The sequence below is a fragment of the Dendrobates tinctorius genome, unplaced genomic scaffold (genome assembly GCF_039654945.1).
Source record: "Dendrobates tinctorius isolate UK_male_01 unplaced genomic scaffold, ASM3965494v1 ptg000297l, whole genome shotgun sequence".
NCBI classification, from domain to species: domain Eukaryota; kingdom Metazoa; phylum Chordata; class Amphibia; order Anura; family Dendrobatidae; genus Dendrobates; species Dendrobates tinctorius.
In genome coordinates this window covers 3,205,433-3,224,555 of record NW_027361964.1, presented here as the reverse complement: position 1 = coordinate 3,224,555, position 19,123 = coordinate 3,205,433, and the positions used below count along the sequence as shown (strand labels likewise).

Here is a 19,123-nt window from a genome sequence, read left to right as displayed (position 1 = left end):
CGGGAGCACTGCTCCCCTGTAATACTGTGCTGAAGCGCCAGACGGTGCTAATGCCTATCAGCTGCAGATGGGAGGATTGGTAAGGTGCAGCAGACACCAGAGGACAATAGAGTGCCAGCTGTCATCAGTGGGATCCCCATCTTCTACCGGCCACTGCCGGCCCCGGTGGGATCCCCATCTTCTACCGGCCACTGCCGGCCCCGGTGGGATCCCCATCTTCTACCGGCCACTGCCTGCCCCGGTGGGATCCCCATCTTCTACCGGCCACTGCCGGCCCCGGTGGGATCCCCATCTTCTACCGGCCACTGCCTGCCCCGGTGGGATCCCCATCTTCTACCGGCCCCGTCTCACATCATTCCGTCTCTCTGCAGGATACAGGAATGGAGCAGCCGGGTACCCAAGTAACATCGCCCAGCAAGGTATGAGCTGTATACACCTGAGGGTTGCAGTATGAGGCACCAGAGAGCCCCGAAATCTACCAAGTGCCCAGATACAGGGGTACACTAGTCACACGCAGGCAGGGGTCACAAGTTTTGGATAACTCTGTAATTCTTGCTTTTAGGTTACGGAGGGAAACCCCCCAAGTCAGGTAGGAAGCCTCCATTATTATGGTAATATTTTTCTTACACATGATATCAGGGGCCACAGTGATGATGGGGCCCTTATAGATATAAAGTGCCCCAGGGACTCATGCAGCATTTTCGGTCCGTGTCATATTTCCTCCTGAACGTTCATCATTCTTCTTTTATTCTTAAGGATTTGGAGCCGGAAACTATCCCCAGCTTGGGGCCCAGACAGGTAACGAATGCCCCTTCCCTTTTGGACCACCACCTGAAAGCCCCCTGTCCACATTTCAACACTCTCGGTCTTATGTCTCTAGGCTACGGAACCGGGAACTACCCACAGTACGGCGAGCAAGCAGGTCAGCCCCAAACATTTTGTAGTCTCTCTGCTCCTTCCTTCCAGTTTGTGGTCTCTCTGCTCCTTCCTTTCTTCCAGTTTCAGGTCTTTCTGCTCCTTCCTTCCAATTTGTGATCTTTCTGCGCCTTTCAAGTTTCGGGTCTTTCTACTCCATCCTTCCAGTTTGTAGTCTCTCTGCTCCTTCAATCCTTCCAGCTTTGGGTCTTTCTGCTCCTTCCTTCCAGTTTATGGTCTTTCTGCTCCTTCCTTCCAGTTTATGGGCTCTCTGCTCCTTCCTTACTGTCACGACTAATGACCGCGGCCGAGCCGGCGCCTCCACGTCGACCGACCATGCCGACGTGGGGCGAGCATCCCAGGTGGGGACGGAATGTGGACCCACTGGATCACAGGGGGGACCCGGGCCTACCCGGACTAGGGAAGAGTAGCGACCGGGGTCTGTGGCAGCTGAGCATGTGGACGAGGAGGCAGAATGACACCACACAACTTCAGGTATAGACATAAAGTTTACTCAAAGTCAAAACAAAGTACATAAACAGAACATAATGCCAGGCTCCCGACTCCGCACATCAGGGAAGGGTACACGTCTCAGGATAACAGACGAAGGCAGGAGGACATCACGGGTTGATGCAGTCCAGGGTTGTCTGGCACGGGCATACTAGGGCGGCCTCTTCCTCAGGCCTCAGGCATATCACAGGCTCACCAGGAGAACATCAGACACCGACCTCAAAAAGACTTCAGACGATGGCAAGGGTCATTGCGGGTTGATGCAGTCCAGGATCATCTGGCACGGGCATATCAGGATGGCCTCCCTCAGGCATAGCACTGGCTCAGCAGGAGAACATCAGACACATACCCAGGTCAGATGTCAGACGATGGCAGGAGTCATCACGGGTTGATGCAGTCCAGGGTCATCTGGCACGGGCATACTAGGACGGCCTCTCTCTCAGGCCTCAGGTGTAGCACTGGCTCAGAGGGAGAACATCAAACACTGATCCCAGAAGGACGTCATCACTGGGTGGACCTCAGGGAATTGATGGAACAGTGGGACACAGGCAGGGCATCAGGAACACAGGCTGGACATCAGGAACACGGGCTGGACACCAGGACATCAGGCAGGACATCAGGACACCAGGACACCAGACCGGACATCAGGAACATGGACTGGACATCAGGACACAGGCAGGGCATCAGGACTCAGATCTCAGATAGAGCATCAGCACACTGGCATCGGACTCCGGACGTCAGGCAACGATCGACAGACTCCGGACATCAGGCTGCGGACATCAGCTCCGGACATCAGCTCCGGACATCAGGCCGCAGTCATCAAGCTCCGGACCACTGGCAGCGATCGGCAGGCTCCGGACATTGGGCAGGGAAGCATAGGATCCGGACATCTGGCAGAGGACATCAGGCACAGCACATCTGGAAGAGGTCGTCAGACACCGGACATCAGGCCATGGTCACCAGGCTCCAGACGAGAGGCCACGGTCATCAGGCTCCAGTCATCTGGCAGCGACCTAGAAAGGAACCCTAGCGGTCTGGTGCAAATCCTGCCGGGTTGCACTGGAACCGGCAGGGAATTGCACCGAATCCCCAACTGAGCACAGAGTGGCACAAACTCAGCGGACACACCGGACTCCTACTTCCAAGATGAACCCAGGTTAAATCACAGCAAGTCAGGTAGCAAAGAGTCACTGGGCACAGGGTTCAGGACAAGGAAGGATCTCAGGAACATCACACAGAGGACCCAGTTCAGACAGGGTCAGGTAAAGGAGCAGGGCCAGGATCCAGGGAACAAGACACAACATAGACGGGCCTGGATATGCAGCCTCCAGGAAGGGCGATCTGTGTATTACTGCCCCCAGAGCAGGCGGAGAAACAAGACACAATTCAGACAGGGTCGGGTGCAGGAACAAATCCAGGATCCGGGAAACAAGACACAGCAGGAAACAGGTGCAAGGCAAGACTCCACACATAAACACAGAGACCAGGATATTCTGCCTCCTGGGAGGGCGGACAGGGACAAGGGCCAGGATATTCTGCCTCCTGGGAGGGCGGACAGGTACGAGGGCCAGGATATTCTGCCTTCTGGGTGGGCGGACAGGGACGAGGGCCAGGATATTCTGCCTCCTGGGAGGGCGGACAGGTACGAGGGCCAGGATATTCTGCCTCCTGGGAGGGCGGACAGGGACGAGGGCCAGGATATTCTGCCTCCTGGGACGGCGGACAGGGACAAGGGCCAGGATATTCTGCCTCCTGGGAGGGCGGACAGGGACGAGGGCCAGGATATTCTGCCTCCTGGGAGGGCGGACAGGGACGAGGGCCAGGATATTCTGCCTCCTGGGAGGGCGGACAGGTACGAGGGCCAGGATATTCTGCCTCCTGGGAGGGCGGACAGGAACGAGGGCCAGGATATTCTGCCTCCTGGGAGGGCGGACAGGTACGAGGGCCAGGATATTCTGCCTCCTGGGAGGGCGGACAGGGACGAGGGCCAGGATATTCTGCCTCCTGGGAGGGCGGACAGGGACGAGGGCCAGGATATTCTGCCTCCTGGCAGGCGGCAAGTCACACGGGGACAAAGAACAACTGCTCCCCCAGAACTGATCACAATCAGAGCAGGAGCTGAACACACATACTCACATGGCTAGGTTCAGGCACTCAGTGCGAAGCTCTGGCAACACCCCACAGGGCAGGGAACTTTTATATATCAGCTGCCTCACAGCGATAGGCTGGAGCAGCAATTGTAGCACACACCCATTCCTCATAAAAGCAGGGGATGTTGTGAGTTCATTTTCCCCTTCACTACTGAGGCCCGATGAACTCCCTCTTCTGGTAAAGAAAGGTAGTGAGCCTGATTATCAAACACCTGAGCCTAATGATGATGACCCTCTCTCTTACCACTTACTCTGTTTTGGTGGTTTGTGAGACAATGTATTGTAGCGTGGGCACAGCCATTATTTCATCCTTTATGTTGGTGATGATTTGTCTGCTGCTTTTTTACATTTATGCTTATTTTTCTCTATCTTCAGGATATGGAGCTGGGAACTACCCTCAGTTTGGAGCCCAAGCTGGTATCTTCAGAGTCCTTTATTCTCTCCTCATTGTATGATTGTATTGCTTCGCTGTGTCTCTTCCTGACTGTTCCTCTGTTCCTCTCTGTAGGTTACAACAATGGTGCTGGCCTGTACCCCAGTAACCTACAGCAGCAAGGTACCGGTGTTATTCTTTCCTCTGGTGGCACCAGACACGGGGCCATCAACAGTCCTCAGGCCCAGGAGAATTTAGAATAAGGGGATCATTAAGTTAAGGATCAGACTGGATCAAAAATATGGAATTGAAAATTAGGGGATCAGGAATAATTTGTAATAAACTGATTGATTCTTGATCAGTTATAATCCCAGCATTTCTCAGAGTGATCGGGAATTGAGAGATAAGGATAAGAATCAGAAAATATGTCACAACCCTGCCGGCATCACTGCATGGCCTCCCATCCCCCACCAGCCTTACTCACTAATCCAGGCCATGCTGTGAGTTCTGTCTGCTGCCGGCTCCATGCTGTATGCCTCTTGCCTCCTGCCTGCTCTCTACATACTTCCTGGCTGTGTGCATAGAATCAGTCTGCACCTACCTATGGTGTCTCCAGCCAATTACCAAGAGGCCTCTGGTATTTAAGGCAGCTCCACCCTGTGGAAGCAGCCTGAGCAGCACTCTATCTCAGTCAGTGTCTTGCTGCTGAGGTGCCAGGTCCTGTTCTGTTTCTGCCTTCTCTGGGGGCTGCATACTCAGATCTGTTTCCGTGCGCTTGTGTCTTATGTTTCCACCTTCCTGAGGGCTGCATACTCAGACCTGTGTCCTTGTCCTGTATTTATCTCTGTGTCCGCCCTTGTGTGTACTGTGTTCTATTCCTGCATCTTATCCTGTTCCTGTACCTGACCTTGTCTGTACTCAGTCCTAACCTCTGTTAGTCTTTTTGTCTGTGGCTCCTTTCCCTGCTGTGTCTATCCTTGTGTCCTTTCTGTCTGCCTGCTATGGTTCCTTGCTTTGCGCTTGCTCCGCATACCTGTTTCCGTCCTGCTCCGCATACCTGCGTTTCCATCCTGCTCCGCATACCTGCGGCTTTGCCTTTGCTCCGCACCCTTGTGGCTCTACCTTTGCTTCTCGCTCCTTGCGGTTCAGCTCGCTGCACTGCAACCAGCGACTCTGTTCTGCTCTACGCTCCGCAACCTTGCGATTCTGCTCCGATGTCGTTCCACTTCTTGTGGCTCTTTATCTGTCCCTGCTCCTCCAATCTGAACAGGTCCCTACCTGTTCCCACACACTACTCTTACCTGTTCCCATATATCTCTCATTCCATTTTGTGTCTCGGTCCTTCCTGAACCAGCCCCAGCTTCTCCAGTCTGAACAGGCCCCTACCTGTTCCCTGGTCCCATTCATACCTGCCCATGTTCCTGTGCCTCCCCAGTCAGTTTCTGCCCACCTGTCTGCCAGTGTCTCAGCTGTGTTCGCCTGTCAGTGTCTCAGCCGTGCCCAACTGCCAGTGTCTCAGTTGTGCCCGCCTGCCAGTGTCTCAGCTGTGCCGGCCCGCCTGCCAGTGTCTCAGCCGTGCCCGCCTGCCAGTGTCTCAGCCGTGTGTGCCAAGAGTACCAGCCGTGCCCGCTATAGTATCTTTCGTGCCCGTCTGTACTTGTCCGATCTTCACTTAGTGTTCTGTCCCCATTGGGATCAGCAGCCACAGCCAGACACCACCCTGGAGTGGCACCTGGCAGCTACCTGCCGCACAAGCCTGACCTCACCATCAGAGGCTCCAGTGAAGACCGAGGTAGCTGCTTATTCATGCCCCTTCCAGGGTAGTCTGGTTGGTGGCACAGTGGGGCCACAACCACCCGGCTCGCGCCAACCTGTCAGGGCGTGAGCGTTACAAAATATGAAATGATCGAGAACACAGGGGCTCACAAATGACCGGGATCAATAACAATCATGAAAAGGTAGATTGGGAAACAGGAGATTAGAAATAATCAGGAATGAGTGAGATCAAGAGATCAGGACTGGGACAGGCAGGGGTGGGCTCATGTTCATTAAGATGATGTAAATGGAGGACGCAGCAGATGAAGGAGCCATTATAGGGAAAGGAGCACTAAACTGGAACTTCTCTTTATTTCAGGTTATGGGACAAAACCGTCCAAAGCAGGTGAGCTGTGCATCCTCCATCGACCTGAGCCAAGAAGACCCTATATCTCCGCTCCTCCTGGGTCTCCACAGCAAACGGCGCATACAGTCTTACTATAAGGAATGCAGTTCTTTCTGTCTACAAATTACACAAACATATTTCATACTGAGATTACAATAATCAATATTTTGCTCCAGATGTAGCCAGATTATTCTGTGCCTCACGTCTTCTCATTTCCATAGGTTATGGAGCTGGAAATTATCTGAATGCTGCTCAAGGAGGTAGATGTCTGATCAGATCCTCATCCTTCATGTTCCCTCTGTTGTAGCCTACTCCTGAGCACCTCTGCTGATCCTTCTCCTTCATCCTCCTTCCTCTTCCTGCTGCTGGTTATCGTTCTTAATCATCCTTCTCTTCTAGCTGTTTGTCCTTCTCCGTCACCCTCATCATTTTCCTCCTTGTCCATCTCCATCCTCCTCCTCCTCCTCCTTGTCTTTCTCCATCTTTCTCCTCCTTCTTATCCATCTCCCTCCACTTCCTCCTCATCCACTTCCTTGTCCTCCTCCTAATCCTTCTCCTCTTCCTTGTCCTTCACCATCATCTTCCTTTTGCTCCTTGTCCTTCTCCATCATCCTCCTTCCTACTCTTCCTCCTTGTTAGTCTCCATCCTCCTCCTCCATCTGGTCCCTAACAATCATATTCATTCTTACTCTTCCTCCTTGTCTGTCTCCCTCCTCCCTCCTCTCCTCTTCCTGATCCTTGTCCTTCTCCGTCACCCTCATCATTTTCCTCCTTGTCCATCTCCATCCTCCTCCTTGTCTTTCTCCATCTTTCTCCTCCTTCTTATCCATCTCCCTCCACTTCCTCCTCATCCACTTCCTTGTCCTCCTCCTTGACCATTCTCTTCCTCCTCCTTAACCATTCTCTTCCTCCTGTTCCTTGCCTTTCTCCATCATCCTCCTTCCTACTCTTCCTCCTTGTTTGTCTCCATCCTCCCTCCTCTCCTCTTCCTGCTCCTTGTCCTTCTTCATCACCCTCATCCTTTTCCTCCTTGTCTTTCTCCATCATTCTCTGCCTCCTCGTCCTTCTCCATCATCCTCCCATCTACTCTTCCTCATTGTCTGTGTCCATCCTCTTCTCCTCTTCCTGGTCCTTGTCCTTCTCGGTCATCCACATCCTCTTGATCATCCTTACCTGTCTCCATCCTCCTCCTCTTCCTGCTCCTTGTCTCTCCATCCTCCTCCTACTTCTTGTCTTTCTCCATCTTTCGCCTCCTCCTTATCTATCCTCCTCCTCCTTGTCCTTCTCCATCCTCATCTTCCTCTTTGTCCTCCTTCTTCCTTTTCTGTTTCACCCTTCACATTTCTTCATAATTCAGTTTTCTTCTTTCAGGCTACAGAAATGGATACGGCGCACATCCCAGCAATCTCCAGCAGCAAGGTACGTGTCGGCTTCTACTACGGGGCTGATGAACATGAACCCTGAGTACAGGACGCTCGTACCTGGGATCCCACGTTTTATCATATACAGTGTAATGCACACAATGTCCACAAGAGGGTGGTCATCTACTGTACACAAACCCATGACATGACAAGAGGGAGACCTGCATAGGGTGAGGGTTAGTGACCCCAAACTCTGTGATTGTTTTATAGGAAAATCACCGAAGGCCGGTACGTAAAACCTTTTGTAAGGACTCGATTGAGGAAAAGGATGGCAGAGCTCAGAAGGATGAGGAACCTTAAGGGTCTTTGGCGTCTGATGGTCTGATGTCTGTGGAGGGTGTACGGAGGAATGACGGTGTCATGTATGGGGAACGTGTCAGGAGGGGATGGTCTGATATATGTTGAGGAACCTGGTTGGATATTTTGGGGTCTGTGGCGCTCTAGTCCCCCTTAATAATTATCTGCATTGTGTTGCAGGTTACGGGAACGCTGCTGGTCTACAAGGTGGGCACGAGGTCTTGGCTGCCTGTGGCTCTGGGTCGTACGTGGGGTCATTAGTGGTCATTACACAATGTTCATTCATATTTTCTATATATCAGGTGGAATCGGGAAACCTTCTAAAGCAGGTATGCTCCATCTCACCTGTGCCACGGCCGCCGCACAAAGGGGAACCTCCAGAAATTGACAGCAGCAGGGTCAAGGGACCCATGACACCCATGGCAGTGTGTGTATACTGTCCCCGGTAATGGTGAAGCCCCACTGCCCTTTATACTAATTGTGCCCCCTCTCTCCACAGGTGCCGGGTTCCCCAACAGCTTCTTTCCTCAAGGTATGATTGTGTAATTAGCCGAGCCCCTTATAAGACGTATCCAGGGGCTGGTACCTGACCCGCAACTTTTGTATCTTACAGGTCTGGGAACCAAACCAGCAAAAACAGGTATGATATCCAAAAAGGATAATTACTACTGCAGTCCATCGTCTGTATCATTCTCAATAGCCTGATCACCACCATGCACCATCGCCCCCACCATCCTCCCTGCCACGGTAAATGGCCCCCACCATCCTCCCTGCCACGGTACGTCGCCCCCACTGTCTTCCCTGCCACCTACATTGCTCCCACCATCCTCCATGCCACCTACATCGCCCCCACCATCCTCCATTCCACGCTACATCGCCCCCACCATCCTCCCTGCCACCTAGATCGCCCCCACCATCCTCTCTGCCACCTCCATTCCATGCTACATTGCCCCCATCATCTCATGTCACTCTCTTCATGTTTTCCAGGTCTCTACCAGCAACCCTATCCTAATGGTAAGTTACAAATTTTTGGGGCGATCATCGCCCTCTTTATTGCCATCAATCATATGTTACCCAAATTCCCACTCACCAGTGAAGCCTGTCTGTCATTTCAGGTCTGTCCAATTATCAAGGTAATGGGAAAGGTGAGTGCCAGCCCAAAGGCCACGTCATGGAGCGAGCTGGTAACAGATCAGTCAGCGTGGAATGGCTGATAACAGAGAGCAGAGGAGTGTGGGGGATAGAGAGGTGTGAAGGAGGAAGACAGAGTGGTGTAGGGGACAGAGGGGTGTGGGGGACAGAGGAGTGTGGGGGACAGAGGAGTGTGCAGGAGGAAGACAGAGGGGTTTAGCTAAACTCTCTCCCCATGTGAACACTATAGTACGCTGTCTTTACACTTCCCTCTACAGGAATAAAGTCTCCACTAAGCGCCTATCAGGGTCCAGTGGGGGAAAGCTCTAAGCTCGGTGAGTCACCTTCCCATGGTCCGCTCTACTTCCTTTCATCTTCTCTCATCACTTTTGCAAAATGTTATCTCCCCCCACCTTATCTCTTTCTTCAACAGTTTCCTCAGTGTGTCTCCTCTTCCTCAGTGTGTCTCCTCTTCCTCAGTGTCTCCCTCTTCCTCAGTGTGTCTCCTCTTCCTCAGTGTGTCTCCTCTTCCTCAGTGTGTCTCCTCTTCCGCAATGTGTCTCCTCTTCCTCAGTGTCTCCCTCTTCCTCAGTGTGTCTCCTCTTCCTCAATGTGTCTGCTCTTCCTCAATGTGTCTGCTCTTCCTCAATGTGTCTGCTCTTCCTCAGTGTGTCTCCTCTTCCTCAGTGTGTCTCCTCTTCCTCAGTGTCTCCCTCTTCCTCAGTGTGTCTCCTCTTCCTCAGTGTGTCTCCTCTTCCTCAATATGTCTGCTCTTCCTCAGTGTCTCCCTCTTCCTCAGTGTGTCCTCTTCCTCAGTGTGTCTCCTCTTCCTCAATATGTCTGCTCTTCCTCAATGTGTCTGCTCTTCCTCAATGTGTCTGCTCTTCCTCAGTGTGTCTCCTCTTCCTAAATGTGTCTCCTCTTCCTCAGTGTGTCTCCTCTTCCTCAGTGTCTCCCTCTTCCTCAGTGTGTCTCCTCTTCCTCAGTGTGTCTCCTCTTCCTCAGTGTCTCCCTCTTCCTCAGTGTGTCTCCTCTTCCTCAATGTGTCTGCTCTTCCTCAATGTGTCTCCTCTTCCTCAGTGTGTCTCCTCTTCCTCAGTGTGTCTCCTCTTCCTCAGTGTGTCTCCTCTTCCTCAATGTGTCTCCTCTTCCTCAATGTGTCTCCTCTTCCTCAATGTGTCTCCTCGTCTTCAGTGTGTCTCCTCTTCCTCAGTGTGTCTCCTCTTCCTCAATGTGTCTGCTCTTCCGCAGTGTGTCTCCTCTTCCTCAATGTGTCTCCTCTTCCTCAATGTGTCTCCTCTTCCTCAATGTCTCTGCTTTTCCTCAGTGTGTCTCCTCGTCCTCAGTGTGTCTCTTCGTCCTCAGTGTGTCTCCTCGTCCTCAGTGTGTCTCCTCTTCCTCAGTGTGTCTCCCCTTCCTCAGTGTGTCTCCTCTTCCTCAGTGTGTCTGCGCTTCCTCAGTGTGTCTGCGCTTCCTCAGTGTGTCTCCTCTTCCTCAATGTGTCTCCTCTTCCTCAATGTGTCTCCTCTTCCTCAATGTGTCTCCTCTTCATATCCTCCTCATGTTTAGAGTTGAGCGAATTTGTTTGGATTCGGTTTCGAATACAATCGGCATTGAATATTGTTTTTGCAATTTTTGTCGAACACAGCCAAACGTCATTAGTCAGTGGGAGTAGAAGTTACCGAACATGTTCGGAACTGATCATAAGACATACATTCGGCACGAATAGTGTTTGAATATGGCCCGAATATGGAAAAATCAGCCAAAATTGCTCATCTCTACTCTTGTTATATCCTCCTCATGTCTCCACCTTCTCCCGTGTCTCCTCTTTCACCCTTGACAAAGATCATGTAAGATTGAAACACCACACAAGCCAGAATAAAAAAACAGAAAGAATTTTTCACCAACTTTTGAGGCGCTGTCTTCATTTTTTATTTGGATGTCCTCTTTCACCGCTGTCTCCTCCTTCTCCCGCGTCCTTCCCTTCTTCTGTGTCTCCTTTCATCCCCTTCCTATATGTGTGTGGGACGCCCTCGCACACCCAGGGCAGCGGGGTACTCGGTACCGGGCCGGTGTCAAGGTGGGAATGTGTCACAGCAGCGGTGACCCGGTCCGTGGCCCTGGGCACCCAATATCAATGGCGGTGATGTTAATGGTGTTAGAGTTTATATGAATAGTTCGTGATGCCACCCGTGGTATTTGGCAAGTATGGTGTTAGGCCAACGCTGCATTCAGATCTGCTGGGACTGATGGTGTGGTGCAGCAGAGATGGTATAGCTCCCCACAGGTGGAGCTGTAGTCCCAGGGCAGTGTAGGTGCAATGGATGAGGAGAGGCGCAGAATGGTATGGAGGCTGGTACCCAGGTGTAGTGGTGCGGGAATAACTGGAGGACACCAGAGTATGTGGTTCCAAAGCTTTACTCACTGTTTGCAGTTCACACAACTGCCTGCCTCCATACTGTGTTCTCCAGGTCAAGGCTCCAGCCAACCTCCAGGCAGGATAGGATTCTCCTTTCACACTCCGCCAATATGTACCTTTCTGAACGACTCCTCCAATGCGCCTTTAGGTGCGAAGCACTCCAGTACTTAGTTACCCTGGAATGCCTCTCTCTAGGTGTTCCTAGTCTCTACTTGTATGACAGACAGCTGTAGCCTGCTTCGAGGACTCCTCACTGCGTCCCGGCTCTCTATTCAGTTGCTGTTGTGTCCCAAGTCTATGATGGGAGCAAGGCGTTAGCGGCTCACTACTCCTCCGGTGTCTGTTGCCGGACATAAAGATCCAATCAACCTCAGGGACCGGATCCCGGCCTTTGTGCTCTCTGGACTGGAAGGGTTCTCTCTCTTTCTGAACCTGCTTCCCACCGTCCTTCTATTCTCCTTCGTTCCGATCTGTTCTATCTCTCTTATGGAATCTGTAGTCTCCCGTCTACGTCTCTTTCTCCTTCTCTTCCTTCCCTAGGGAGCTCATTCCACTAAGACCAGTCCTCAGCCTTTCCTGACTGACTGCCTTCCTCCGCCTTGAGCTCCTCTCAGGCTGACCTGCTGTCAGCCTGCTCTCTCTCTGGGACTCACCCCAGACTGACCAGAAATCCTACACCTTCCCTCTCTTTTATATCTAACTCCACCCGCCTCCCAGCACCTCTCATGTTACGGAGCCAGGGACCACAAAAGGCACCCTATGACCTTTCCAGCATAAAGCATGGATGGGTCCCTGCTGAACTATCCTGTTTGTGGGGTGCAGGTGTTGGAATGCGGATAGGAGTTCCCAGCCTACCTGGATGGTGGGGCACTACACCTTAGGAGAAGGTGCAGTACCTCTGTGGCGACTGAAGCCTCAGGGGCGCCACATGTGCAATTATCGTCCTGTGTCTCCTTCCCTTCCTCTTTGTCTCCTGCTCTTACTCTCTGTCTCCGTCTCTTCCCCAGTGTTTTTTGTTTCCTTCCTCCTATCCTATATGGGTCCTTCTATTCTTCTGTGTCTCCTTCTTTGAGTCTCCCTCTCCTCCTTTCCGCTGTGTCTAATTCCCTTCATGTATATGTCCTTTCCTTCCTCTGTGTCTCATAGAATCATATCATAGAATGGTAGAGTTGGAAGGGACCTCCTGGGCCATCTGGTCCAACCCCCTGCTCAAAGCAGGATTCGCTAAATCATCCCAGTCAGATGTCTGTCCAGCCTCTGTTTGAAGACTTCCATTGAAGGAGAACTCACCACTTCTCATGGCAGTCTGTTCCACTCATTGATCACTCTAACCTTCAAAAAGTCTTTTCTAATATCTAATCTGTGTCTCCTCCCATTCAGTTTCATCCCATTGCTTCTCTTGTTTCCTTCCTTCTCTCCTTCCTCTGTCTCCTTCCCTTTCTCTGTTTCCCTTCCTGTGTCTCTTTCCCGTCTTCCGCTGTGCGCCCTGCCTCTTTTCCCCTCTCGCACTTACCCTCCTAGTCTGAATAACATGGTGGCATCTTCCTTTCTCCCTTGCAGGCAGTTTTGGGAAGCTTCCCTACAGAACCCAACCTTTGGCTGCAGATTCTCTCGGTTATGATGCCAAGTCTGGTGAGGAGCGGTCGCTGCTTGTAGACTTTGTGTCATGGACGGTCTGCGTGTAATTCTCATGTGTTGCCTGTGTTTCCTCCAGCAGGTGTGAAGTCTCCCTATGGCTCTCAGGCAGCGTATCCAGATCCAGCCAGCAGCAAATATGGTGAGAAGTCCATAAGGGCAAGATCCTCTGCAGGGAACGGAAGGGGCTACGGGAAAGGGACACAAGGACATAGTTCACACATATGAGCTGCACAGATGGGGAGAATATTAACTCTGTTATAGAGACTTATTGCACCAGGTTAGGGTGTGATGCAGGAGCAAAAAAAGGCAAATGCAATTCTAGGATGTATTAACAGAAGCATACAGTCTAGATCACGTGAAGTCATTATTTCCCTCTACTCCTCTTTGGTCAGACCTCATCTGGAATATTGTGTCAAGTTTTGGGCACCACATTTTAAAAAAGACATCAACAAACTGGAGCAAGTTCAGAAAAGAGCGACCAGAATGGTGACCGGTCTGCAAACCCTGTCTTATGAGGAAAGGTTGCAGGATTTGGGAATGTTTAGTTTGCAGAAGAGAAGACTGAGAGGAGACTTAATAGCTGTCTACACATATCTAAAGGGCTGTCACATTGTAGAAGGATCAACTTTATTCTCATTTGCACAAGGAAAGACTAGAAGCAATGGGATGAAACGGAATGGGAGGAGACACAGATTAGATATTAGGTGGGTGACAGTGAGGGTGATCAATGAGTGGAACAGGCTGCCACGAGAGGTGGTGAGTTCTCCTTCAATGGAAGTCTTCAAACAGAGGCTGGACAGACATCTGTCTGGGATGATTTCGTGAATCCTGCTTTGAGCAGGGGGTTGGACCAGATGGCCCAGGAGGTCCCTACAAACTCTGATATTCTATGATTCAGGTTTTAGTATCTGCTGAGCCTGGGTTTCTGGATGTTTAGGTGGCCATACACTAATCTCAACCAAATGGCCAATTTTAGCAAGACCCTTCAGATGTTTAGCCCAGGTCTACTACATGTCAGTTTAAAAGACAATTGTATATACAGGAAAAGGATGGCAGTGTGGTGAAGAACAGTGGAGCGTAGTAGGAGGCAAAGCAGCATAATGGAAGACAGTGGAGCGTAGTGGGAGACAGAGGAGCATGATGGAAGACATTGGAGCGTGGTGGGAGACAGTGGAGCATGATGGAAGACATTGGAGCGTGGTGAGAGACAGTGGAGCATGATGGAAGACATTGGAGCGTGGTGGGAGACAGTGAAGCATGATGGAAGACATTGGAGCGTGGTGGGAGACAGTGGAGCATGATGGAAGACATTGGAGCGTGGTGGGAGACAGAGGAGCACAGAGACACAGTGGAGCGTTGTGGGGGACAGTGGAGCGTAGTGGGAGACAGAGGAGCACAGACACAGTGGAGCATTGTGGGGGACAGTGGAGCATGATGGAAGACAGTGGAGCGTGGTGGGGGACAGTGGAGCATGGTGGGGGACAGTGGAGCATGATGGAAGACATTGGAGCGTGGTGGGAGACAGTGGAGCATGATGGAAGACATTGGAGCGTGGTGGGAGACAGTGGAGCATGATGGAAGACATTGGAGCGTGGTGCGAGACAGAGGAGCACATAGACACAGTGGAGCGTTGTGGGGGACAGTGGAGCGTAGTGGGAGACAGAGGAGCACAGACACAGTGGAGCATTGTGGGGGACAGTGGAGCATGATGGAAGACAGTGGAGCGTGGTGGGGGACAGTGGAGCATGGTGGGGGACAGTGGAGCACAGAGACACAGTGGAGCGTTGTGGTGGAGGACAGTGGAGCGTGGTGGAGGATACATAAGAGTGATGGGGGACAGAGGAATATACAGGAGTACACAAGAGTGTGATGGGAGAAAGAGGAACATGGTGGAGGACAGAGGAGTGTGTTTGGGAGACAGACTAGTGTGATGGGAGACAGGAGCATGGTGGAAGAGGACAGAGGAGAGTGGTGGAGGACATTGGAGCTTGGTTGGAGAGAGAAGAATGAACTGGAGGACAAATGTCCATGGCGGGAAGAACAGAAGAGCGTGGTGGAAGAGACATAGTAGTCTGAAGGAGGGGACAGTGTATTCTGGAAGAGGAGGGAGGATAGAGAGGTCTGGAGAAATGTCTGGAGGACAGAGTGGTCTAAAGGAGGGGATGGATGACAGAGCAGTCTGGTGGAGGGGACATAGGAATCTGGAGGAGAGGACAGTGAAGCCTTAAAGAGGAGGACAAAACTGAAGGAGGGGACAGAACTGGTCTTCAGGACAAAAAAAGTTTGTAGAAGGAGTAGGACAGAAAGGTCTGGAATAGGGGGTCAGAGGAGTTTGGTGGGGGACACCTGGGTCTGGCAATTGCTTGCTTTTAGGTCTCCTCAGAAAGTTGACCAGAGCATTCATGGTTGTTATTTTTTATTTATTTATTTTAATCATTTATATAGCGCCATTAATTCCACAGCGCTTTACAGACATGTGGAGAAGGAATATTGGTTGAATGAGCTTTCTGCTATTTATCTGCAGACCATTGACAGATGCATCTAATCTGATATCTGAGGTCATTCACCGAAGGCGCCAATGATCTGCAGATCATGTGTCTTTATCGCTGAGATCAGGCTTTGTCTCTGACCACATAGCACCTTCTCTTGCAGCTGGAGCCGGACAGATACCATATTCCTCTCAGCCAGTGTCACCAAATGTCATAGAAGGTAATGTCAGTAACCAAAGTCAGGGTGATGCAGTTGCTGCTCATCTCTATTGTAGCCATCTCCTTTCTCCTCTGTCCTCAAATATTGACCTCTGACTTCACCCCCTGACCTCACATTCCTCCTTACACTAATATTCTCCTTATGTGTCCACAGAGGAAGTGACCCCTTCATCTCCAGTAGAAGGTAGGTGTTGGTTATTATCCCCACCCTGTACCCCACCAATCACACCCATCATGCACCTCATCAATCCTATCTACTCTGTACCCCACCAATCACACCCATCATGCACCTCATCAATGCTATCTACTCTGTACCCCACCAATCACACCCATCATGCACCTCATCAATCCTATCTACTCTGTACCCCACCAATCACACCCACCATGCACCTCATCAATCCTATCTACTCTGTACCCCAATCACACCCATCATGCACCTCATCAATCCTATCTACTCTGTACCCCACCAATCACACCCATCATGCACCTCATCAATCCTATCTACTCTGTACCCCACCAATCACACCCATCATGCACCTCATCAATCCTATCTACTCTGTACCCCACCAATCAGACCCACCATGCACCTCATCAATCCTATCTACTCTGTACCCCACCAATCACACCCACCATGCACCTCATCAATCCTATCTACTCTGTACCCTACCAATCACACCCATCATGCACCTCATCAATCCTATCTACTCTGTACCCCACCAATCACACCCATCATGCACCTCATCAATCCTATCTACTCTGTACCCCACCAGTCACACCCACCATGCACCTCATCAATCCTATCTACTCTGTACCCCACCAGTCACACCCATCATGCACCTCATAAATCCTATCTACTCTGTACCCCACCAATCACACCCATCATGCACCTCATCAATCCTATCTACTCTGTACCCCACCAGTCACACCCACCATGCACCTCATCAATCCTATCTACTCTGTACCCCACCAATCACACCCATCATGCACCTCATCAATCCTATCTACTCTGTACCCCACCAATCACACCCATCATGCACCTCATCAATCCTATCTACTCTGTACCCCACCAATCACACCCATCATGCACCTCATCAATCCTATCTACTCTGTACCCCAATCACACCCATCATGCACCTCATCAATCCTATCTACTCTGTACCCCACCAATCACACCCATCATGCACCTCATCAATCCTATCTACTCTGTACCCCACCAATCAGACCCACCATGCACCTCATCAATCCTATCTACTCTGTACCCCAATCACACCCACCATGCACCTCATCAATCCTATCTACTCTGTACCCCACCAATCACACCCATCATGCACCTCATCAATCCTATCTACTCTGTACCCCACCAGTCACACCCATCATGCACCTCATCAATCCTATCTACTCTGTACCCCACCAATCACACCCATCATGCACCTCATCAATCCTATCTACTCTGTACCCCACCAGTCACACCCACCATGCACCTCATCAATCCTATCTACTCTGTACCCCACCAGTCACACTCATCATGCACCTCAATCCTATCTACTCTGTACCCCACCAATCACACCCATCATGCACCTCATCAATCCTATCTACTCTGTACCCCACCTGTCACACCCACCATGCACCTCATCAATCCTATCTACTCTGTACCCCACCAATCACACCCATCATGCACCTCATCAATCCTATCTACTCTGTACCCCACCAATCACACCCATCATGCACCTCATCAATCCTATCTACTCTGTACCCCACCAATCACACCCATCATGCACCTCATCAATCCTATCTACTCTGTACCCCACCAGTCACACCCATCATGCACCTCATCAATCCTATCTACTCTGTACCCCACCAGTCACACCCACCATGCACCTCATCAATCCCATCTACTCTGTACCCCACCAATCACACCCACCATGCACCTCATCAATCCTATCTACTCTGTACCCCACCAATCACACCCATCATGCACCTCATCAATCCTATCTACTCTGTACCCCACCAATCACACCCATCATGCACCTCATAAATCCTATCTACTCTGTACCCCACCAGTCACACCCACCATGCACCTCATCAATCCTATCTACTCTGCACCCCACCAATCACACCCACCATGCACCTCATCAATCCTATCTACCTTGTTCCCCACCAATCACACCCATCATGCACCTCATCAATCCTATCTACTCTGTACCACACCAATCACACCCACCATGCACCTCATCAATTCTATCTACTCTGTACCCCACCAATCACACCCATCATGCACCTCATCAATCCTATCTACTCTGTACCCCACCAATCACACCCATCATGCACCTCATCAATCCTATCTACTCTGTACCCCACCAATCACACCCATCATTCACCTCATCAATCCTATCAACTCTGTACGCCACCAATCACACCCATCATGCACCTCATCAATCCTATCTACTCTATACCCCACGAATCACACCCATCATGCACCTCATCAATCCTATCTACTCTGTACCCCACTTCACTGCCATTTCTCTTTTGCCTCGGTAGGTGGATACCAGCAACTCGGAGGGGGTCAGGGCTCATGGACATATGGTACGTCATATGTGAGGTATGGATGTATGGTGGACAAGGTGGTGATATCTGCCCCTCACAAAGGGTCGGACCACCCATTTTGCCATTGTGGCAACTGCCAGATGGGCTGGAACCGGTAATGGCCGCACAGTACTCAACGGGTCCCTGCTGTAAGCCAATATTTAGATCACAGAATTCAACTCCTCATCCCTTCTCTAATGTCACCTGGCTTGTGAAGGAGATGGTGATGCTGAGATAGTCAGTCATTACCTGCACTCATCATCATCACTAGCTGCACACAACCAGTCATCATCATCGCTATCTGCACACGACCAGTCATCATCATCATCAGCTGCACACGACTAGTCATCATCATCAGCTGCACACAATCAGTCATCATCATCATCAGCTGCACACAACCAGTCATCATCATCGCCAGCTGCACACGGCCAGTCGTCATCATCGCTATCTGCACACGACCAGTCGTCATCATCATCAGCTGCACACCACCAGTCATCATCATCAGCTGCACACAACCAGTCATCATCATCATCAGCCGCACACGACCAGTCATCATCATCATCAGCCGCACACAACCAGTCATCATCATCAGCTGCACACAACCAGTCATCATCATCGCAATCTGCACACGACCAGTCGTCATCATCGCAATCTGCACACGACCATTCATCATCATCCCTAGCTGCACACAACCATTCATCATCATCCCTAGCTGCACACAACCAGTCATCATCATCGCTATCTGCACACAACCAGTCATCATCATCGCTATCTGCACACGACCAGTCATCATCATCACTAGCTGCACACGACCAGT

At 51.1% G+C, this 19,123-nt stretch overlaps 2 long non-coding RNA genes across 2 annotated transcripts; both read left to right on the top strand.

The window, feature by feature from the left end:
- The first annotated feature begins 8,811 nt into the window (after window positions 1–8,811).
- LOC141073172 (uncharacterized) lies at window positions 8,812–9,294 on the top strand. The gene is made up of 3 exons (XR_012226955.1): window positions 8,812–8,841; window positions 8,943–8,972; window positions 9,237–9,294. It is a non-coding gene; the product is annotated as an uncharacterized lncRNA (long non-coding RNA).
- A 3,648-nt stretch (window positions 9,295–12,942) lies between these two features.
- LOC141073171 (uncharacterized) lies at window positions 12,943–18,305 on the top strand. The gene is made up of 5 exons (XR_012226954.1): window positions 12,943–13,009; window positions 13,095–13,154; window positions 15,668–15,724; window positions 15,878–15,907; window positions 18,262–18,305. It is a non-coding gene; the product is annotated as an uncharacterized lncRNA (long non-coding RNA).
- The last annotated feature ends 818 nt before the right edge of the window (window positions 18,306–19,123 follow it).